The following is a 24,224-nucleotide window of genomic DNA, read 5'->3' as shown; positions in this document are numbered from 1 at the left end:
TTCGGCAAGAAATACTAAAGATATTAAATAATCATCAAAATCATACGCAGCATCTTCTTCATCTGTGCATTGTGGATAATCTGATGGGTGATTAGCTGCAGCTAGCTACAGACAATTGTACTTGTCAAGCTGTCCTTGACTTAGCTTCTACTCTTCTGACATCAGGTATTGTGAACGCTTTCATATACACATGCACATGCACATACACAACAAACGGTACTCGAGCAACTAGAAAATGACTTCAACAGTCTTTGCTTTTAGTCTCACTGATCCACTTGGACATGTCTGTCAAGGAGGAGTTAGGGTGTATTGGTGTGTATCACATTTGCAAGGAAAACTTTCACATTGTATTTATTTAATTTATATCTACCATCAAATTCAGTCTGTCTATCTGTCTGTCCGCCTGTTTGTCTGTCTGTCTGTGGAATGCATATCTCGCAAATCGTTCATGTTATTAACTTTACAGTTGGCATGTGTATTTTTAGTGGTCCGGGGAAGTGCAGTGTCGAATAAATAAAAGTTAAATTACAGGCGACTTGTGCTCTTTGGCAGTCGGTGGGAGTGGGGCCGCGTGCCTTCAATCTGTGGACAGAGATGAACAGGTCTTCTTCTACGTCCTTGGATAAATTACTCATTTCACCATATCAGATGGACACAGACATTCACAGGAGTCATGGGTGCTGATCTCCATCATGGCAACAACATTCATAGAATCATTTCCTCTTCAGCAAGTTGTCATCAAAGTAAAAGCATAACGTTTGTTTTATTGCTTTTGAAAAGTAGTGCACTTGGGTCTGAATATTGTATTAGTTGCTTAACAGACCTCTGAAAGAGTCGACATGCAATGTATGTAAAAATAACACCAGTTAGTAAATCATTCAAACTTATATTAGCCACACATGAGAACAGTAATTTTCTGTTTCATTTTATGAAAAACATTGACTATGAAATCTTCATTGCAAGTGTTAAAATATATAATGGGATTTTTCCCTGGCTGATTTTGTTGTTTTTAAGTCATAATCCAGCAACATTGTAGCGCTGATGCGCTCACCATATAGTCCTCTACATAGATGTCCCTATATAGTGAGTAGGGGATACTGAATGAATGGGTATTTCGGACACAGCCTTAGTTAACAATAATGTAAAATCTGCCATATAGTAACCTGCAGAATATGTTCCTGACCAGGATTTATCAGCAGTAGTTAATAAATAGGCCACAAATTGAGTGATACAGCTACTAAAACATTTGTATTTACGCATTGTATGTATAGTTGTGAGCTCTGATCTCTTCTCTCAATAACTGATAAATTCATTCATTTCATTTCATTTCTTCCTTTAAAGGTTCAGTGTGTAGAATTTAGTGACATCTAATAGTGAAATTTAGTTTCCGTATGTTGCAGCTTCACCCTCCCCTTCCAAACATGAAAGAGAACCTGTGGTCGCCTTCAGTTGTCATAAAAACCCAAGAGATGTTAAGTTTGTCCAGTCTGGACTACTGTAAAAAACATGGCAGCCTCTAGTAAAAATATTACTAGGATTACTCCATATTAACTTTCTGCTAATAGATCCCTTTCACCTAAATCACTGGACCTTTAATTAATTCCCCCCCCATTGTTTGGTCCCCTATAGACTCAGTCTTCGACAGCAGCAGGGCCACGTAGAAGCGCAATCAACACCCGTGCAACATACAAGTGGAGTCAGCCACTGTTGGACCTCATTATTTCATGCTTTTTTATCTCCCTCTTTTAAATTCTAGGCTTTTATTCTGAAGGCAAAGCCAGCCCGGCCTCTCTGGTCGCAGCTGCGTGCTTGATGCCCCCTCTCTCTCTCTCGCTCTCTCTCTCGCTCTCTACCTCTCTCTACCCGCCGTCATCCATCGCGGTGCCGCTGCCTCCCCTCTTCAAACCCGGAGCCGCCGTCAGGACGGATTAGCAGCCTGGTGACTGGAGAGAGATGCAGATCAAATATGAATGAAATGTGAGACATTAAAAGACAAGCAACGGATTTTCTTCAGGGTAGTTTTTCCCATGCAGGACAGAGTGGAAGGAGAGCAACTCAGTGACAGGATTGCGTTCACAGTCTGTGCAAGTGTGTGAGTGTGTGTCAGTGACAGTTTGTGTGCGTGTGTGTGTGTGTGTGTGTGTGTTTGTGTGTGTGTGTGTGTGTGTGCGCGTGCCTCGGACTCCCACTCAGTGATGTAAAACGTGAAGGTGGATTTTGGCGCGTGCAGGAGCAGGTGAAAGGTAAGACTCACCACACACTGAGCCTTCAACATGTCTTCTAGTTTGGGATGGAGGGCAGGGGGCATTCAATCTGTGCTTTCAATCTATCTGTTGCCAAGATGAGTGAGAGGGTCTGTCCCTGCACAACTCACCATCAACTGGCTGTCATGGGAGAAATGATAATGACCCTTGGTTTCATCAGCAGTCTGTAGGCGTGAGGAGTTCACCGGTAATTCACCGGATAAATAAATAAAAGTGATGAGGTCCCTGTGAGGTGATGAATGGAGATGGAAGCTTTGCCTCAGCCCTGAGAGTCATGTAGGTGTAAATGGAAATGTGCTGCATTCACTGTGTGTGAGTTTGGGGTGGATGACGACACTCCTCCCTAATAACACGGCTGATGAAGAGAGATTTCATAATTTAGAAAGAATAAATGTGGAAAAAGCTTCTTTTTTTTATTTATTTCTTTTCCGCTTGGGGTTTGGTGACGCCCGTGGATGGGAGTGTTGCAGCAGAGCGATTGCATCTGCTCACCAGGTGACACGATGACACCAACTCACTTCACAAGGTGCATAAAGCCCTCCCTGAGCTGCTCAGCGGGGATGACACATGCACTGTATGAAGTTGGATGCTGGCGCTCTGCTGTGAGTCAAAGTGGCCCTACAGCACAGAAACACAATCCTGTTTTTGTAACCCCCCCCCCCCCCCCCCCCCAGAGTGGACCCGGATCTCTAAAAGCCTGCAGGGGGTCAGCTATAGTGTAGATATAGTCTTTCATACAGATGAAAAAAACACTTCTATCTTGACCTTAAGTATGAGATATAGGGCTGAATTATAAATGAGTAACTCTCCAGTGAAGGGACTCAGCGACTGTCTCTTGTCTGACGTCCGTGGCCATTAATTGAGTATGGCATGGGCCAAGGTAATTGGGTGCAAATTTAATTTGGACGTTCTTATCTTTATAAGAGCAAAGTTCAAGGGAAATAGACAGAAATGCATTTACGTGACATGTCTAAAAATAAAGAAAGATGGGCGTTCAGGAACAATAGTTTGGAGTTAGCTGTTTCAAACAATCCACCACTCAGACAATAGTCTCCCATCTAGTGTTCGTGCATCAACATAAAAGTAGGTTTCTCGCAAGTTTTCTAGTGACGGATGAATTCAGGTGCAGGTAGCTCAGGGTTTCGACAACTGCCGCCCCTGCTGTCTCTGAGCAAGAGGGATGCTAATGGAGGAGAGAGAGGATGCAGCCGGTACCGCTGCAAGACACGGAGCGAGAGACAGAAAGAGGATGAGTGTCTGCGAGAGAGAGAGAGAGAGTATGTGTGAGGTGTTTCCATGGCAACCTGTCAGGGGTGTGTTTGGTCCCCGGAGACGGCCAGGAATGGAGGGGAGGAGAGAGATGAGAGGCGAGGAGAAAACTATCCCTCGTTAAGGGTGAGAGGGGGATGGGGGAAGGCGATAATAGAGGGAAGAGTGGTAGGTGGTGGTGCCCCCACCCCTCCACCTATTGTTTGTGTTTCTGCTCTCCTCCGCAGGCTTCCTCTCCTTGCCTTCCTCTCCTTGCCTTCCCTCATGCCACCTCCTCTGTTGGTTCGGAAGTAACTCGCAGGGCGCGTCACGCCTGCGCTCGTTTCATGTGGGAGGGTTTCACGGTTCTTATCGAGTGCATCAAAGTGTTCTGGTGTTGGAATCGGCACAAACTGATCTCTATGCCTCCTTGTAACCAACTGTGACCAAAGTCTTGACCTGCCCAACCTCTCGAGTCAAGGTTCCAACACCTTGAATTGGTCAGTACTCTTGACGAGCAAATGAATGAGTTGACACCGCCTCCTGCGTAGCTGCACGCTAACCAGATGGTTGCTTCCTGACACTTTGATTTCCCTCACATGGTGCCAGTGTTGTGAAAAAGCAATGTCAGTGTTTGGGACCCACAGGAAACTGCCCAACAGCCAAAGGTCTAAATATGTGAGGAAATCCAACTTAAGCCAAAAGGAAGAAGTCTCGAGGTGCTTATGCATTTTTTTAAACAACCTGTATTCAAACATGAACTCCCGAAAATGTCCAATTAAGAATGCAACAGGAGATAAGATGTTAACAGCACATGGACATCAGCGTTGAATAGTTTCACCAAAGCTCTTGAATCTTGTCTCTCCAAGTTGACAACTTCATTGGTGTCTTCTATGCGTTTGGTTCCTCAATTTGTATTCTTCTTGTTTTTATCAGCTTTGCGTCCGTCCCGTGTTAGAAACGGCATCAATGCACCCACTCGCTTCGGTGGATCCTCTGACCAATCTCCTCATTCAGACATTCTCCAGAGTTTTTACAAGGAGGCTTCCTGGAAAAATTCTGGAGAATCTCCGCTTCAACTGAAAATTACATTTGCGTTCTCACATTCAGCTCCTCCGGATAATTTCAGGAGATTATCTGAAGTTCAGTGCATGTCTGAAAGCAGTTTAGCATAATTACAACGGAGATATGACATTACAAATTATAGGCCCCCAACCAGATTTGAGTTACGGGTGTGGTGGCAGCCTCATAACGTTTGTTGTCATGGCACCGAAGTAAAATATTTTCGATTAAATTGTCTATTTATTCTATAATAAATCTATGTCAAGAAAACGACCCCAAACACTCAAGCAATTGTGTATAAATCTCTGTTTTACTGACCTGAAAAATGAGTGTTGGGGAATTCAAGCTCTCACTCTATGTTTTTTAAAGGTTTTCTCAAGAATTTAATGTACAGGAATTTGTACAACATGGAATTTGATTCAAATGGCATTAGGAGCTTGTGTATGTTTCTCACATGGTGTTGATGCAGGAGAAGATGTCGGAGGTATGGAAGGCTGAAAGAAGCACGGACGTGTTGCTGAAGCCAGTAGAGCCGTACACTCCACTACCCTGTGAGGCACAGCTCTGTGCCAGGCAACCAGTTCATTTAACTCAATGAAGTCAGAAGGAACAGATTACGATAAATTAGGGAGTAAAATAATGTGTATTCACACAAACTGAAGCTCTGTGTGGTTTGGTACGTTTGCGATCTTGTGTTTATTTTGGTCTCCGACAAACCTATTCTTATATTGGTGCAAATCAATTAAAGTCATTGTCGTACAAGTACCAATTACAACGACAGTAAAACAACAGCTGGCTGCCGAACCCATTATTAATGCAAGGAGTTGGCAAATTCATAAACACACAACTTTAACTGTTTAATGATTATCTTTATTGCACCATATTATAGAGCAGCATTAGACTATAAACGACCATGTGTTGCTGTCTAACAGACAGTCACTCATGGTTATAGGAGAGAAGGAGCAAGGAACAACAACAGGCTCCGAGTTGAACTTTTGCTCAACTTACTTGCTGTCCTCCAAGCAGCCTTCCAAAAATATACTGCAAGTCATCGAGAGTGTGCAGAGCTGCACACAAAAAGCTGCACCGTCACTGAAAATGTTTTTCTACTGGAACAACACATGCCATCACATCCCAAGGTTCATATTCACAAATCTTTCCAGTGCTACGATCGTGTCCCAGTGGTGACGAAATGTCACATTTTCTAAGAATCTTCCCCTAAAAGATTAAAACATAGAGCCATTGAAAGTGATCCATATATGCATACTGTAGATGTCATCTGTTACCACAATGAATAAGGTGAGGGGGACTTAGGGAGTTCTTAAGCAAAGGGGGGGGGAAATGGCTGCAACAAGTGGAGACAAGAGAGAAGTTCTCCAAATGCTGTACTAGGAAGATGGTATAAAGTGCATCAAACTGCAGTGATGAAACCGCTCGTAAACTGATGCTACCTTTTAGGTGAAATAAGAGCTCTCAGAGAGTATTCTCAAAATAGTCACAAAAACGGGGTGCATCTCAGGTTTCTAAGGCTAGGTGCTCAGGAATGGAAACAAAAAAGGCTGAGTGGCTACGACACAGCTCTGCAACAAAAATACCTTATCAGAATTCTGAATATTTTCTAATTTAACTTGTTATATAAAGGCAGACAAAGGGATTCACAAATGTTTTAAATTAAGATGAAAGATAAAATGCCGTGTTTATAGGTTAGACAGTTAAACAGGAAACATGCATTGTCATGGGATTAAGTCTGTGTTGATCTACTCCATCGCTGTGCTTTTATTCTGAATACAGATGTGGTCAAAGTAACAGGACAGTGACGGCCCACTCCAGATGTAGCCCCGTCACACATTAGCAATTCAGCGAGCTATGGAGTGCTCGTTGTTATTGGAGACAGATTTTTAGTTTGACAGGGCAAGTCTGTGGGGCCCTTTGCTGGAGTGTGATTAGCATTGCAGATGCAGGTTTCTGTAGGCGTCAGTTTCAACAAACTCAAGGTTCCCCTGTCTCCAGTGCATGATTAAAATGTAACAGTGGTGCGTGGGAAATTCACAAGAGCAGAATTATGCTCCAACGCTCAAAGAACCTATTTTTTGCTCAGGTGTGTCACACCTCCTCCTGCACGCGCTCCTTCGCTCCTTCTCTTGCACATAAATACACTCGAGGGCTCGACCCACATGGGATCCGAGCCAAAAGTGGCTCAGCGCTGCCGACAGCCGTTATTTTCTGCAAGATTTTTGATTTGATTTCAGAAACAAATGTGTAAATGTGACATTCCTGGAAATTAGTGTCATGTGATTTTCCTTGAAAAACAAAGGAAAAAACATTAAAGAAATCTTAACTATAAAAATGATGATAATAGTAATAATAATGATAACCATTGGCATAATCATAATATTTATACATATTCATAATAATAAAGGTCTTCATAATAACCATAACAATATGCGTATTTAATCCAGCTGTTACATTAAAATCAATGCATGTTATGTCCTCCCACAGACAGACATCAATTTAAAAATAAATGTGTTCACATTAAAACACGTGGTGCCGTTAAAAGCACAGTGTCTCTATTGTTCTGTACAGCCATGACCCACTGTAGTTACACATGGCATTAATAACGCATAATGTTATTTATTGCCTCATTGAGAGTCAGTGCACACCTTGTGCATCTCATTACGTCTGGTAGCACAGCACATACCAGAGGAAAGTGCTCCCTGTTGCTCTGACGACCGATGAAAAACACCTTTCAGTTGCTTAGAGTCAAAATGTTTATAAGTGCCTGTCACTCTTGCAGTTATATATAAACATGCTGAGCTCTCAGCAGTGTTGGGGGCAGATAATAGGACACATCCGTACCATTGAGAAATGAGGAAACGAAGCAACAGGGAGGTCTCTGGAGGACACCCTCCTGTAGGAGACACCGCTGAAATGGGAAAAAGGCTTTCAGCACAATGGAGTTCTCAGGTTAGTGTGAACTCCCCTTCCTTCGGCATTAACGCGTACCCAGAGGACGGTCGCCGCTCGTCGTTCCTCAGATGTCTATTTCTGGATTATTTAAAAGCACAGTGTGTGAAAGGAGCTGGGTGCCCTCTCTTTAATCAGTACATTCATTAACACAGCAGTGTAGTGTAAGGAAGATATTTTCTTCCTTCTGAATTAAATTCTCGGAACTTCTGCCACTGTTCCCTAACGCTGGCCCCCTCTCTGCTGGATAATTGGGCAGACGTTGGGTCTGAGTCGACCCTCCAATTGCAGGGGCGTTTCTGATTCAAGGCTGGTCTGAACTGATGATCAGCCGGATTTCAAATCCGACTCGAAAATCCTTTGGCGTGAAAGGAACAGTGACTGAATATTGAGCAGAAACCCAACAATAGTCAATGAGAACGAGCCGACTGGGAGGTGCCACACACCTTAGAACAGAGCACATTAAATATTCATATGGAACGATAGCTCTGTGGTGGGGCAAAGTCAGAGAATGTATGAAAATGACAACATTTCTATTAATCACCAGATTCCCCTTCCACCTCCACCTGTAAACAGAAGGGTGCTCACAGAGAACATAAGCTCCTCAACTGAGGTAATAATGTTATCTTGTAGCATTTGCTTGCACAAGCTAGGTTTGAGGCTAACAACAAAACTCTCTCTATATATATACTGTATTTATAATCTATTATAGATCCCAAGTCCCTAAAATTGTCGCTGTGAAATAGTTCGGTGCATGGTCTTGGGTCTTGTTTGAATCAGCTGATGTGTTTGCTTTTATGATTAAAATATCTAAATATCAGTTTTATTATTTGTCATAGTCTCCATTCTCGCTAGACCACCATCAGCGAGAGAGCTAACACTGTTTTTGTAGTGGCTTCTTGGCTGTGTAACATTAGCTTATTCATGAATCTTGCTAGCTGCTTGTAGATAGAAACAAATCAAGTTTAGAATTTGTTACTTTTTACTTATAAATATATGTACATCCATCTTAATATAGTTATACTATAAATAGTATACTGCTATTTAGTATACAATGGAGAAATTATACCAATTTAATATACATGTAGCATATACTGTTTTTATACTAATATTCATATACATTTATACGTCTATTTCAATATCTCCTTATACATTGCACTATGTATACATCCTCGTGCCTGTGCCACTACACTTTGTTTAAATATATTTTCTCCACAAATAATATTTCAATCTGTAGTGAAAGGTGTGTTCTACATTTTTATTTTATGGCTTATTTTCTATTTAATACGTATATGTTCTCTTGTCTACCTCTGTTGTCTATCTGTTGCTACAAGTGAATTTCCCCAGTGTGGGATCTATGTAGCCTGTCTTATTTTATCCTATCTTATTACTTTACACACTCTAAAAAATGTTTTACAGCAAGAAGTCAAATATTTTATTGATTATATAATTTGTCATAGTTGACTGTGTTTGGCATCGGACTTTAATGGGAACAGACATGACAGGTGAGGAATTACACACGACACGAGCCAAGAGCCACATTTGATATCGAAATATCATGGTACCTGCAGCCCCCCCACCTGAACCCCCATCTCTTTCCTTTTCTGTATTTATTTCAACAGTGAGGCCCGAAACCCTGGATCTCCGGGAGATCTGCCTGCACCTGGCCCATATTCTATGATTAGCTCCCCCGACATCTCACCCACAGCCTCCCGCCGTCTCTGCTGCTGCAAATTTACTTTAGTCACACATACAGTAAAACTGATAGGAATACATAACAGGAACATGGATTACACACTTTGCAGGTGATAGAAACGAAAGGGGGGTTTAAGACGCCCTAGGGGGGTTTAAGAAGCTAAAACAAACAGAGAAAGGAATCACAGAAATGACTGAATTGGATAATAGAGCAGAAATGATGCCAAAAGTCAACAGGGGGAGTGGGGGCATTTTGGAGAATGATTTAAAAGTGCGCAGCGTAAAATATTGTAAAGCTGATATAGAAAATGAAAGCGAGAGCTGTGGTTGTGATGAGTGGGAGTGAGATCTAAATGAGTTGTTTTGACCTAAGGGCATCATGTAAAGACAAACTAAATATTTTCCTCCTGAATTCTGAATCTCACCATCTTTCAGTGCAACCACAAAATGAGCGTGCAACAGCTGCAGGATCAATATTGATTGTTTATGCTCTGTTTGTTTTACAGTGTTAGTGTAGTGGCCACTGATGTGTTCGGAGCAGCAATGAAGATAAATCAATAAATTAAGCATTTCATTGCAAAGTAAGGATATGTTGTTTACACCACCGGGGCTATATCCAACGAGAAATTTGTATCATCAGCAAAATAAAACTCCTGATTAAATATATACGATACATGTTGGGCTCACCGGCCCAACCAGGGTGTAATAAATTACACCAGGTGATAGACGAGCACAAATCAAACTGATTTCCTGACATCACATGCGAGGTAATAAAAACTGCCGCTGATTGCCTGTCATGTATGATAGAGGGAACGAGGCGGCCCGCTGTTTCACATCTCAGAACAAATATTGTTCCAATCTAAAATGTTCAATAAGGCTTTTCTCACCTCTGCGACAGGATGCAGGACGGCTTCGCCGGAGTGCTCTGTACTGGCACAAATAAAATCAACGAGCGCAGCTACAAACAGGCTGTTTGTTCGGGGAAGGGAACAGAGCAGCGCTCCCAGGAAGGACCTGCTATGCTTTAGTAACGACCCTGTCAGTGTGATTGGCCCGGCGAGCTGCAGTCTTAATGCACTTGCCCCATCATCATTATAAAGCACTTCAAAGAACACAAAGGCCAATAAACCCACAGAGTAGCACCAGGCCTGTGCGTTTCCACTTGTGGTGCCTGAGGCCCCTCATCTGTCCTGCTGTGTGGACGCCAGTGCTCCGGCTGATCCTCTGTCTGGGGCCGCGCTGCTTGCCACGGGGCCATGCGGTTGGTTGGCGGCCAAAGCCACAGCTTCAGTGGCTTTCATAGATGACGGTCTCGGCGCCACATGCACCCACATAGCTGCTGCCACAATGAGCTGCTGAAGGAGAATTTTGATTTTTTGTTCTTTGTTTCGTGAGCTAATGATTTGACTAATAGATTTGAAACTACACAGGCGGTTTTGTTGAGCGTGTACTTTTACTATGGATCACAGGAATAATGCAGTGGTACAGAACAGGTGTGAGAACTACTTCTCAGTTATTTATTGAACACTGAGGGTGCTGCTCAGACACACTAGTGTGTGACTGACTGTGTCCTCACCACATGTGCAGAGGGCTCCAGACGAGAACCAGCCACAAATTGTCCTCAGCATCTGGCACTGTTTTGATCCCCTGTGGAAAATGAGTAAGTGACCTAAGAGTTAATTTAACTTGGGGGGCTTTATAGGATTATGTCGGTAGATTGTCAAGTCTCAATGGAAAAGTGACTGTGTGTAGTGTGTCTGTGCTGTTTCTCTCACACCTCTTACACCGATATGAGGGGTTGTATGGAGGTTTTTTGAAATGAGCAAACCAACTAAAAAGTATATTTTTCATTATTTATTACCTATTGCCAGTCGAGGAGTTGGCTCTGTTTTTCTGATCCTGGTGAGTCATGTTCTTTGACGTCACAATGTTGCTGGAAACTGAGAAGCTCTCTCAAACCCTGCTGTCTTGTCAGTGTTGCATTTTGCACAATACAAAGCAATAAATCCCCTTTCATTCCAAGATATAAAGAACAAATATGTACACAAGCGTTCATGGCTATTTACGCACCAACGCCCCGAAGTCATATGCCCGTCACAACATTGCACCAGAAAAGGTGCAGCATCAGCCTCTACACTGCTGAAATGAAGAAGAAGAGGAAATCACTGGCGATTGGAGCCGATAAAAACCTTCATTTTGACGTGGGAGTGAATGGCGACTGTATCCATTCGCCTTGCAGACAGAAACCAGAGGTCAGTGGGTGTTAGAGGGTTTTTGACAATGGAAAAGGCTTTAGTGTGACTGTGCCCTGTTATATTTTCAAGTGTTTCTGTGGTTCCAAGCAGAGAGGATTTTATGATTTTCAGTGGTTGTAAAGTTTCACTTTAAACCAGAGTGAAACATTGAGTTATGGAGGAAAATCGAAATAAACATCGGAACTTAAACTATATGACTTTAACAACTAAAAATATCTTCCCATTCTAGAGAGGGGATGTATTTTTTTTATGATTTCAAATGCAACATTTAGTGGCTGTGAACTTCTATCATACTGTCACGGAAACATAAAGACTAAAACTAAATATAAACAAAAAGTGAATCTTATCTAAGGTCAAATTAATATCAAAATAGAAATAATCCATTTCAGGGTAAATTTTATATGTAAATATCAACACCTAAAATAATTGAATAACTAAATACGAAGAACTCAGCCTTTGCAATTAGGATGTTGCAACGCCACAGATGATGGGGTTCACACATAAACATTGAATTTTGAGTTGTTTTATGATTATGCTTGTTTGCCAAAATAAGAGCATTCATTGTAATGCTGTAAAATGGTGGGAAGCCAGCTGGCAAACACACTGGAATAAATGAAAGCGTCCCACTGTATAATTGTCTGTGAGTGTTTGTTGAAAGACTGCGTCTGCAGAACAAATATTGCAGAGCTATCTGAATGTCACGCATTGGAGTGGCTGAGCGAACAGAGAGCTCATGTTGGGACAGTGACAGAGAGAACATCCCGACTGTGTTGCATTTCCCTAATCTTGCAAAATGTGCAAAGCATTCCCTCTTACTGCGTTGGTCAGCCGCTTTTTGGATTAATTAGCAAGGCAGTGTTGGAAATGGATCCACTGCAAAAGAAGACTGTCCTTCATTTCACACAGTGTTACTGGGCCATCGTCATGCTCCTGCTGAAAGTCAGACTATAAAGTGTTTGTGTTACTTTTAGCAATGTGTTACCTGTGTCAGTCAGGGAAATGTGACTTGAGCAGTTTTTCAGACATGAACCCCAGAAAAATTCTGCACAATAGGGTCAGGACTTTGTCCGGAGTTTGCCTTTGAAATAGAAAGAACGCTGAAGGACATTGTCTGGCCAGGCGTGTTCACATCAACACAGGTAGAGGCATGCAGGAGGAAGGATGTAACGTAGAAATTCAGCTGCGGAGATCACGTTTTTGTTTACAGCACATCGTTATCGGCCCTTATCACCAAAAAGTCTCTTGACATCTTTGTCGGTGTCTTCTATGTGTGTGGCTCTGCTTTTTCATCCTGAGATATTTGTATTCTTTGGGTTATTTTCATGTTTGCATCTGTTGCATGTTAGAAACGTCATCAACACCCCCACTCTCTCTCACCTGGACATTTGCTGTTACATAAACAGCCCCTCTGAAGAATGCAGCTATATAGTGTTGACCTCCTTTGTTATTACTTTTTGGGATGCAATGAAATAAAGTAGAATTCAGGTGTTGAGACAATTGACTGTATATAAAGATGGACGACATGACTGCACCGTAAAAGTGAAGCCAATAAGTCGTGATCGCCCCCTGGTGGCTGGCTGCAGAATAGGTCAGAAACCTTCATGCTCCATGTTGGTGGAGGGGAGATGGACCAAACTGAAGAGTCAAAGTACACATTAAATGGATTTGGCTCAAAGATGGTATCTGTCATTTTATTTTTTATTTAAAGTACAAATAGAGAAAAAAAAGTACTCCAGTAAAATGTAAAGCACCTCATTAACTTTACTACATAAGTAAGAGTAAGTACTTGCTTTTTAATTTACCTTAAGTATTAAAAGTCAAAATGAGCGTAGCCTATTCTCTAATGCAACAGTCTACCACATCATTATGGCTGAGCCTCGGAGGTGGCTTCTGTAATTTAGAAGTAATAGTTTCTTCTTCACCAGTGACGCTGCTGCAGACGTGCTTTGCTCTCGTAGAAGGAGGCGGGGTCTATTGTCACCTGCCCGCTCTAATGGGATCAGTGACCAATTCCCCTCTTGTTATTGATTACTTTTAAAAAATAATATGAACATGTAGCGCAGTGCTTTATAAAAACGTAGTGGAGTGTAAAGTACAGATATTTGGTGATATGTTTAGTGAGTAAAAATAAAAAGTACCTGAAAATAAATCTAAAGTAAAAGTACTTCATTACATCCCACTACTACACATGCGCAAGATGGCAGCATTCGTATCCAGGACATTTTGTATTCATTTCTAGATAGTGGGAGGAAGTGGGAACACGTCGCCCATCTTTTTATACAGCCTATGGCTGAGACAAGGAAACTACTAGAAGATCTATGCTACAATGTTTCTGCCTCTCTTTGTTTCATTAAGGAAAAGGGAAATCCAGTGTCATAGTATTGAACATCATGTCTTAATGTCATGCTAGTTTCCAGTGCAAGTGTGGACAGTGACAACACGCTTGTCGCTCTCTGTAGAGAGGCACTTGTGTTTAAAAATAGCAAGTAACAGGTGACTGTATGTTTTTTCTTCTGCATGTTGGTGCATTTTAATTACAGCATCATAGACCTGTTAATTGGCTTAATCTGATTTGAGTGTGGGGTGAGAACATGGTGTTAACAACTCATTAATGTACAAGTACGTGTTCACTCAAGTCACTGCTCATCCGGTCAGTCAGAGTTAGATTTACCTTTAGGATTGATTTGAGATCATTTAATGATGTGGATTCAGCTGAGTGGTTCTTGTACATATTCAGGTTTCATGTACTTTTTGAGATTTCAGCTTTGGTTATATACATATCAACTTCATCATAAACATTCCTTATTACAAGCAGTGGAGCTCAGATATATATTCATCTGTCAGCGAGGGAACAAAATGACTTTAAGAGCGTTGATTTCTATTCTCTGGTTGTTTTAGGATAAAAATGTGACGTCTTCTTTATGAATCCTTGTGTAAAGAAATCAACCAAATATATTTCTTCTTTAGAATGACTGACTGTTCTGCTCTTACATAATTGCAAGACAATCATTGTGTGCTGTGTGTGCATTAGCAAGGTCGCCTCTGAATTTCATGAAGTACATGGATGCCTCATTTCCTGTGAATCCCTTGTGCATGTACGTGCTGGATCAATCCCGGATGGGTATGGTGGACTCTGCTAGCCTGGTATCGCAGGAGCAATTTACATTTGTAAATGGGTCTGAAACCTCTCAGTTCATTTTCAATGCACAAAGGACGTTATCATGTCACTTAACAGACCAACAACCAATCAGAGAGAGGTTATGTGTGACATATTGAAGAGTGACAGAAAGATTTAAAAAGTCTTCTTTATGAATATATACTGGTTCACTTTGAGGAGGGATGGAAATCAGTGTGAATGTGAAGTGGGGCCAGAATGGTCTATGAGAGTGAAATAAGATGAGCTCGCTGTTTGGTCTGATTTCCAGTCTCTGCCACTAATGATGCAAACTACTATATAGAGTATTTATATGATGTAAAATATCTACATACATACATACATACACCAATTTTATGGCTAAAGCAGAATAAAAATAAACCAAAAATTGGTTAGATATGAACCTTAAAATCCTAAATCCTGTGTTTTAACGCTAAACTAAATGTGCAGATAACAAGAGTAGAGACACGATGTATGTTTCAGATTTTATTTGCAACTATAATGGAGTGCATACTGTGAAAACATCTTTACATTTTCTAGATCAAGATTTTTAGTTGCATCTGTACAAAATTAGACACACTCATAAGTATCAGTCCACTCAGCATGTCAGGTTCTTTTTCATCACGATCCATGAGTCATTCTCTGATAAATTAGTGAAGATGTAAAAAAAAAAAACACACCCTATTTTCTAATGCTAAAGATAGTGATGAAAAAAAATCCTGGATCTGTCCCTTTAGCCAGAGTCGTGCCAAAATGTAATGGGTTCTTTCTTGGCTCATGTCCCATCCTTCTATTAAGTTTAAAGACAATCTGTTGAGTAGTTTTCACATAATCAGGCAGTGAGACAAAAAGCAATTAAAACATAACCTCTTTGGTGAAGGTAGAAACAAGGTGAATGTGCAGGGTGGACAACAGAGAGTGCTATTAATCTAAGAAATACTCAGGGTCTTGAAAAAGACCTACAGGTGGAGCGAGGCAGAGTGGCTTTACTGCTCAGAGCAGAGTACTGATGGGAAGTGCTGGGTGAGTGTGGCTGGTCGATGGAGAGCAACTGGTGATCCTGAGCACAACAGGTTCATTTCAGGTGGGCAGACAGGTAACGAGTGTTGGCTGAATTGTAGATACCACAAGGTGCTACGATGATCGGGCAGAGAGGTGGTGGTCAGTCTAGTTCTTGGATAGTGCAGAGTTTGGAAAGTAGATCGATTCAGTTCAGGTGCAGCAGTGTTGACGGGAGATGGAAGCTTCTGGAAGCCACACCCAACCAGGAACACACAAGAGCATAACGCTGGACAAAAAAAACGATAAAGCTGCTTTCAGACATTTACTGAACTCCAGACTCTTTGCAGAATGTCCGAACGAGCCCATGTGAGAACACAGCTTCAGATTCTCCGGTGAATTCACAGTAAGCGAGTGGTCGTGTTGATGACATTTCTAACGCAAAGCTGAAAAAACAAAAAGAATACAAATATCTCAGGATGAAAAAGGGGTGTCGTACACGTAGAAGACGACAACAGAGATGACAACAAGAATCTACTCTACGATACTAAATTAAAAAGAAAATTCCATTATCCTAACACATCGTTATGGATTAAAAAAATAAGCTCTGTCTCAACTCCTCAATGCTGATGCCAAGAACTTGAGAATGACTTTGAATTTTGTGGGCACCAGCCCTCTCTCTCTCTCTCTCTCTCCTCTATTCGGAGACAGAGTTGCCCAGTAACTCACCGTGGGATTCATTATGGCAGAGTGATTGCTGCAGTACTTTACTTAAGTAGAATTCTGCGGCTTTCACCTAAATTTTCCCCAAGTTGGAGTTCTGGTGAGAGAATTGCTGTAAATTTCACCCTCGGTCGTTTGCAGTGTTACACACTACGTCATCATTCTATCACATGGAGGAACTTCTTTTGTGACGCAGTGTTGTAATTTGCCTTTTTGTTCTACCCACGGCCTCAGCTTCTTCATACTTCTTAGTGTAAATGTACCACATTCATTTCCCAAAATGCCTTTTGACTTCTCCCAGAGACAGGGCATGATCATAAAGGCATTCAGCTGCGGCCGTAATAGTAGTGCAAGGGGAGGTAATGTTCCCTGCATTAAAAAAAAAATTGCATGATGTCCTCTTCTCAAAAATGCTCCGGCTGCAAAAAAGTAATCTGCATACCAACACACTGCCAAACATCAAACAGGACACGGCTGGCTGAGCTGCAAAATCTTGAAGGAAATGAAATGGGCAGTTTGTTGGTGATCGCTCTTGAAAAAGTAAAAGTCCTATTTCTACAAGCAGCTAAGTGGTTGTAATGTTTCCGGACATTTATCAGTTTTAATGGATCATTAAAGGAGAGAGTGCACTCCGGTTGCCAAGACCCATGTGCTAAGTGCACTCAGCGTTTCTGCGTGGACAGAACCTGGATCAGTGAGCCCGGGCAGATTTGGATGAGAACTTACAAAGCCACTCATCTCTGGAGAATCAATATCTGTGTGCTGTGTGTTATTAACGTGCTTTTTGCTTCCCAGATAAAAATAGTTTAGGTGTCTGATTTTCCCAAGAGTAAATCAACGTTCATTTCCATTTTGCAGCTTTCCAATATAAATGCATGTCACTGTACTCATGTGGTCATGAGAATACAAGAATATTTACATCAATCACAATCAGCAACACCATCTTTTATATATTTAAACATATATATTTCATGACATAAACATGATATAGCGTTAATCATTTTTTTATAAGTATTGTTTTTCTAGTTTTCTATCCAGTTAAAGGTAGGGTTAGTAATTTGAAACACAATTCCTTTTCATGTTCAAACAGCCATCAACAAACACATTTGTCTGTACAGAAAAAGAAAAAAAGCTGGTTTCTTTAAAATATCTTTTACACTAAGATTAGCAGCTATATGCTGTTTTTATTAATGCCAGTTAACTCACTATAAAATGGCAATTTACTCCTTTCCCATTGTCGGTTTAGAAGTTTCAGTTTTTTTTCCACCTGTGTGTCATGTCTGTCGTCAGGACTGCTCTCACCTTGCTGTTTTGCCAAATTATCGGTTCACCCATGTTTCACGTTTCCATCACTGCCGATCTGAGCCGTAGGAGAATAAAACCCATGTCTACTGTCACTGACCCGGGAGTGAATGCTGATTGTATTGTTCCAATTGCAGACAAAAGCCAGATATTTGTGGTTGTGGGTTTTTTAACCAGTGGACAAGGGGCTTAATAAACAGGACCGATCATTGCATTAGTACCTGTCTATCACTAACCAACCTTTCTGCTTGCTTGCACCCTAATTTTGCTCTTATGCACATGGTCCAAGTCTTCAGCTGAGGAGTTTTACACAGCTAAAGCACAGACGTTAGCAGAAGTTTGCGAGCGATTCACAGAAAACTGATCTTGTAGAAGTCGTCATTCAGTTCCTGTCCTTGAGTTTTGGGGGTGTAGCTTTAACGAGACGGCCGATTGGAGGGGGTGGGATGTATTGATTGCATTTTTACAGTGTAGCCTACTCTCACTAGCTTTTCCAGTGTTACAAGCAAAGCCTGGCTCTTTAAGAAGGTGGCCTTGTGGGTATTATGTGTAGGGGGAAGTAGACTTTGTGTTGTTGCCCATGTCGGTGCTGGTGTTGCTATGCAGCTATGGCACCATTCACGAACAATCCACTGTTTGCCGAAGTACTGCAATTAAATGCCCTATTTTCTCTTCAAAGTTGGTCCATATACTGATTTTCACAACTCTGAATAGAAATAATATTTTTTAACAACTGAGCAATTACCACCTGAGTTAAAGGCACATACAAAAGGGAGAGCATATGGCCAGATTTCCCGAAATCCAATGTGTATGTTAAAGCCACTCAAGGAATTCCTCGACAAAACAAATCTTCTGGCCTAATATACATTTACAGTGACCTAACACAGGCCTGAAGAAATAAAAAAAAGCTGGATAACAGATGTGTTAATGTCCAGATAATAATAATACCAGAATAATGGCAGTTACTATTTCCTAGAGATGCCTGTGGTCACTGGAGCAGCTGTGACTATTTATTCTTCCGCTCTGTCTTTCATTGATGGAAAATAGATGAGGCACTAATGGATGTACGCCACCAGTACTTCTCCATCCCGTGTAAGACACAGGCTTTTCTGCAGAGGCCCCTTTGTCCTCCGCTCCGCCGTATTGATTTTCTGGCATATGCTTGGTTTTCTTGAACGGTACAATTTGTAAGATTCATAATGTTGGGACAACTTAGCTACTGCACATATCAGCCAGAGTCTGCAGGAGGAGAAAAAGAAAAACGCTGGGCTTCACATTGCCTAAAAGGATTCAGGTTAAAATGATTCTCTGTGCTACTTCCTCAGCTAAATGTTCTTTAAACTAGCTTTCCCCTGGAGATTTGCTTTTTTTAGGATAGCAGTCGTTTAGGTGCTTACATGAGGGAAACACCGTTTAAACACATATAATAGTTCTCCTTTCTCTTCACACTTTCCTCCAGCAGAGCCAGCATGAAGCGTACCCATCGTGCAGCGGTAGAAATTCTGCTTCTCACTTACCCTCAAAGCTTTCAAGTGGATATCAGACTGTGCATAATGTTTTAGAATATTTAGGCATGCATGTGAATGTGAGGTAGCCTGGGAATTCAGTGCATTTAGCAAACATTTAACTGGTCCAAACCAGCTCCATTCCCAACAGGGTTCACATTTGCCAGTCTCCCTGGCAGCCAATTATGTGGCAGGTATAAAAGGCAGGTAATATCCTGTGAAAGCAGCCAGTAAATACACACCCACCCACACACACACACACACACACACACACACACACACACACACACACACACACACACACACACACACACACACACACACACACACACACACACACACACAGATCTAATTTGATGCTGGTACATTTAGTATGTGGATCCGCATTCTGGCGTAAACAAATGAAAGGAGAAGAGTTTCTGTCTCAGTCCCAGCGAGCCTCGGGCTTATGTCACAACTTTAGTGAGAGATGCACTAACTAGACTGCAGTCAGTGCTTCTACTGCAGGAACAAAGTTAGAAACAACAAACGTACTAACTAGTTATTGATCCTAATCAGTGTTCAGTACAAACAGCAACAATGCTGGCAAATGGGAAATGATATCAGCAGGAGATCAGAGGAGCTGGTTTTATAATGACAAATTAACTGTTTTTTTAAATTGACTGATTGAGGAAATTAATAAGCAGCTATTTTAATAATCGATTATTCATGTAACTCAGGGAGCAAAACTGCAAAACATTTGACATGAGGCGATTTGCTGTGTATCTCAGTTTTATTTCAGTCTCACTTAGGTATTTTGTGCAAAGCAGAGATGCTGGAAATTAGCAAGAGTAGGGTGTGCTGAGAGAAAGTCTATGTAATGAAATCATTTGAAATGCAGGACAACAGTGCAACAATCTGGAGTTTTCTATTAATATGAATGGCCAACTTTTTATACCATTTTTAAAACATTTTATACTGCAACAGACAGCGAACTTCTGGGGCTTTGAAGAAACCAGAGATTGGTTTTAACATATATGTTAAGCTGCTGTTACCATCATGATTATTTCAGTTAGTGCAAAATATTATCTTCATCATGTTCCACAAAAAAAAAAAAATAGAAGAAAATGGGTGGGTGATTACTGCTATGCTTCCTTCAAACTTACTCTAGAAAATACATTTTTGCCCTGTAATTACAGTCCCTTGCCTGCTGGGGGTGCTGCAGCCTCCTCAGCACCCCTACCTCCCTGGTAGAAAGGTTGTAGGTGGGTAGGAGATTTGCTCTTTTAGGATTGGGCGTTTTGATTCAATCAAGAACGATCAGAACAATCGTGTTTGTCCAAAAGATGCAGTTCACAATGTCTAAATCTAAAATGGCGGACTGCAGGGAACCGAGACAATGATCTCTGTGACCACGGTACATTTGAAATTATTTCATTCAAACAATGTGTCTTTCAGCCATCTGTCTGTTGTCTAAGTGTTTGTAGTGATTCTGAATTGTTAGAGCTACTGCACCGTCAAGAGATTTGAAACTGCTACAGCTCAAATTCAATGTCTGTGACAGGCATTGTCTCAACAACAATAGCAGCCGGGGCTGGTGGGTATTGTAGTGTTAAGAGAAACGACTGTGTTACAATCAGTGAGGCCTTGCAGAGCATTGAGAGAAGAAAAGAGGCCAAGGTCTTTTTCTGTATCGCCTGTGAGACAGCATAAGTGTTGTCTTTAATTGTCTCTGATGTCAACAAAAAAAAAAACACAATTCACCACTTATTGCAGGGCTGCTACAAGCAAACTAATGTGACCGTCATTTACCATTAAGAAGATTACCATCAAGTTCATCACTATATCACAATGATGGGGAAATAGTTACCCTAATGTCAACCTCCGGTCCATCAGCTGTCATCTGATGACCATTTAGCCTGGACTGTTTACCTGCGGGTAACCAAACCCAATATCCTGTCCCTTGCCTACAGATTCACATGCAGAATCTGGTTATAGACGTGTCATGAGTCTGCCCTCTTGTGAACTTTGAGAAGACTGTTTTGGATTGTTTGAAGGATTTTCTGTTGTATGGACTTTTATGTTATGGGCGTTTGAGTTCTTGCTTTACTTCCTGTCTTTGTCCCGTTTCCTGCCCTTGTCTTTGTCAGGTCGTCTGTTCATGTTTCTGGTTTTGTGCTTGGTGTTTTGGTTTTTGCTCACCATCGTTGGCCTACTTTGTTCTTTTGCCTTTTGGAGTATTTTGTTGCATTTTGGATTTTCCGTTTGTGTCCCTGCCTTCCAGTGACTGTAAGTCTGTTTATTTAACTCAACATTTCTTTAGTGCTAAGTCTGTCATCTGCATTTGGGTCCTACAAACATAAAACTCTGAAGTATTTACCCTAATGTATAAAAGTGAATGAGTTGGTACATAACATAATTATTGCCATTGGTGTTGCCAAAGAGAATGAAATCTTCAAGATTGAATCACCCTATACATAATCAATTATATAATCAAGTTGATGCTGGAAGTTTTTGGGCCCCAATGGAGCCCAGTCCAGTCTATTGATTAGAGATGTTGAAAACATACAAGTAAAGTACTTTAGAGGGTTAGAAAATGCTAAAACGATAGATGTGTGGATAGGTTCTATTCTTTGCCTTAAACTTTGATTTTCAAACTGATGTTGTTGATCCGTGTAACTGACAAAAAGTGACCTTTCATCCAAATCTGATTTACTCTTTCAACAGTACGTAAGACCACCTCACTGTTGATGTTTGTGTTGTTGATTAACTTCCACCAAATGTCAGCTGAGCTAACATTGTCCATGCTGATCGTGGTGCCAGACTCCGTCAGAAGTGGCTGATGAAAATGACGTTTTCCCTTTCACTCCAATGTCACCCTGGCTCTTGCCCTGACTTGAATTCCTCTGGAGCTGCAGTGAATTCACGAGAGTGACAGAGGAGATTGCTAATCCGTCAGAATGATTTGGTGACAGGCGAAAGTGCTAATCCTCCCATGTTATTCAGTGCCAGCGAGGACGGCCAAATCCCCGACTGGCGCTCTGATGTAAAAAGAGATGACGTTAACTAAACGGCTCTCCAGGAAAATGATAGGAGGGTCTGAGGGCAAGTTCACACTTCCAGTACACACTGATATTAACACAGCCAATATTTACTGCTGCGCTCGTGAATATCTTGGTTCTCAGCCAGAACCTTTTATTATGTGCTGACTGACAGCAGAGCAGGGAGAGACATTTTGTTCCTCAGATGAATAGAAATCGTGAATCTGGGAATCATCGCTCTCTGTGAGATTTAAAAACCTCTGGGAGACAATTCTCAAACTTACTTTTGGGTAAGTTGTATTTCTTCCGGTAAACTGACCCACTTTTCAAATTTAATATAAAGTTTGAGTTCACATAACATTCAGTGATCATTAATAACTGATTTCCACAACTAGATTTAGAAAATGGATGTCTTCATTATTCTACTCTCACAAAAGGTTAAATTCACAATTTCTGATTTATAAATGTACTTACTGAAGTGTTGCTGTTGCATCTTATTTCTGCCTAAATACAATTTGTTCTGAAGCCAGTGAGAACATGTCACGGCTTTGGCACAAAAAGACCACAAGTTTAATCCTCCGTCTGAAAAGGTCGCCGCTCCAGAAATCAACCCAGCATTCAGCCTTTCATCCCTTTCTTGTTATTAATAATTGCTTACAGGCTAAATTACTTTCTAGTAATGGAGAAGCTGAACACAGAGAGAATTCTAGGTCTCATGCTGACATAGTTTGTAAGGGGAGGAAACTTTCAGTGAAGGAGAGGAGTAGAAGTGTAAGAGTGTTTCATGATCACGAAGCAGGACTGATGCAGGAGGTAATTACCTATTTATTGTTAACTGCAGGCCTCTTATTCAGAGATGAATCATATTTTCTCACTGAATAAGAGGTCTGACGCTCGGAGTGAATGAGCCGGAGAAATCTGTCAAATAAAGAACTAGCAATATATACAGTATGATTACAGAGCCTGCACGTAGAAACGGACAGATAAAGGAATACATTTTGGGAAATAAGCTTATTCACTCTGTTGTCGAGAGTTAGATGAGAAGATCAACATCACTCTGTCTGTCTCTTCAAGGAGACGTGATGCTTTTTTAGTGTTTCTTTCCTCTGGTGTGATATATGTTTTTTGTTGTATGTTAAAGTTCTGCAAAGTTAAATCCCTATGAGACAAATTGTGATTTGTGAATATAGGCAATACAAATGACATTTGATTGATTGATTAAAAAGCCCAAATTCCACAGTAAAGAGAGCTCCTCCCCCCAGAGAAAAACACTCCTGCTCCTGAAGCTCCTGAAACGCCGGGTCAGTAGCCCGGCTGATACTTCCTCACTATTGTGATGTCATCAGGTTAGCCCACATTTGCATAATACGCCTAGCAGACCCCCTTACAAAGTAAGGTTGGCACATGCCACGGGGCTCTCCCACACACAGCCAGAGACACAACTGTTGCTTTTCAGCATCTTTTATTCTCCACACAGCATACACGAGCAAACATAAAGTCCAAACTCAACATAAAGCCGCCAGCAGTTTTCTGCAGGTGTCTGGCTTTGCAGCCCGGTGTCTCTGTCTCTCCGCGTGTCCGTCTCAGTCCTCGTGTGTCTGTCTGCGACTGTTTTCTCTATAGGCAGCGCACCTCTGCCTTTTAAACCTGAGGATCGATCAGCTAACAGCTCTCACCTGCGCTGTTCGATCCTCCCGTACAGGTGGAAGTGCTCTCCCAGCCACCTCCATAGTCAGGTAATCAGAGGCCACTTTTTTTCTACTCGTGTTGAAAGCGGTTGACCAATCACAACAGAGTGGTCCAGCTGACCAATCAGAGCAGAATTATTTGGAGGAGGGCCTTAAAGAGACAGGAGCTTAAACCAAGTGTTTCAGACAGAGGCTGAAAAGAGGAGCTGCAGCTATGGACAGTTTGAGGAAAGTGATGTGTTTGTTCTGGACATTAGAGAATATATACCCCCTCTGGGAATAATCCAAAATAAAATATGAGCAAAATATTTCTCCATAAAATAAGACACAACAAACTTAGCTTAA

At 41.4% G+C, this 24,224-nt stretch overlaps 1 protein-coding gene across 3 annotated transcripts in view; it reads left to right on the top strand.

Moving 5' to 3' along the window:
• Positions 1–1,872: 1,872 nt before the first annotated feature.
• lingo2b (leucine rich repeat and Ig domain containing 2b) overlaps positions 1,873–24,224 on the top strand; it is a 37,485-nt gene continuing 15,133 nt past the window's right edge. The window contains exon 1 of one of the 3 annotated variants that reach the window (XM_034576853.1): positions 1,873–2,243. The gene's annotated coding sequence lies outside the window, so the exon portion shown is untranslated. Of the gene's footprint in view, positions 2,244–7,404; positions 7,539–21,329; positions 21,440–24,224 lie in introns of those variants that run through there. The other 2 variants (XM_034576855.1, XM_034576856.1) reach the window with 2 other exon arrangements.

This window comes from Hippoglossus hippoglossus, chromosome 22, assembly GCF_009819705.1.
Source record: "Hippoglossus hippoglossus isolate fHipHip1 chromosome 22, fHipHip1.pri, whole genome shotgun sequence".
In the NCBI taxonomy this organism is placed as follows: domain Eukaryota; kingdom Metazoa; phylum Chordata; class Actinopteri; order Pleuronectiformes; family Pleuronectidae; genus Hippoglossus; species Hippoglossus hippoglossus.
Note: the sequence above shows the minus strand (reverse complement) of the source record. Positions and strands in the feature narration are given on the sequence as shown.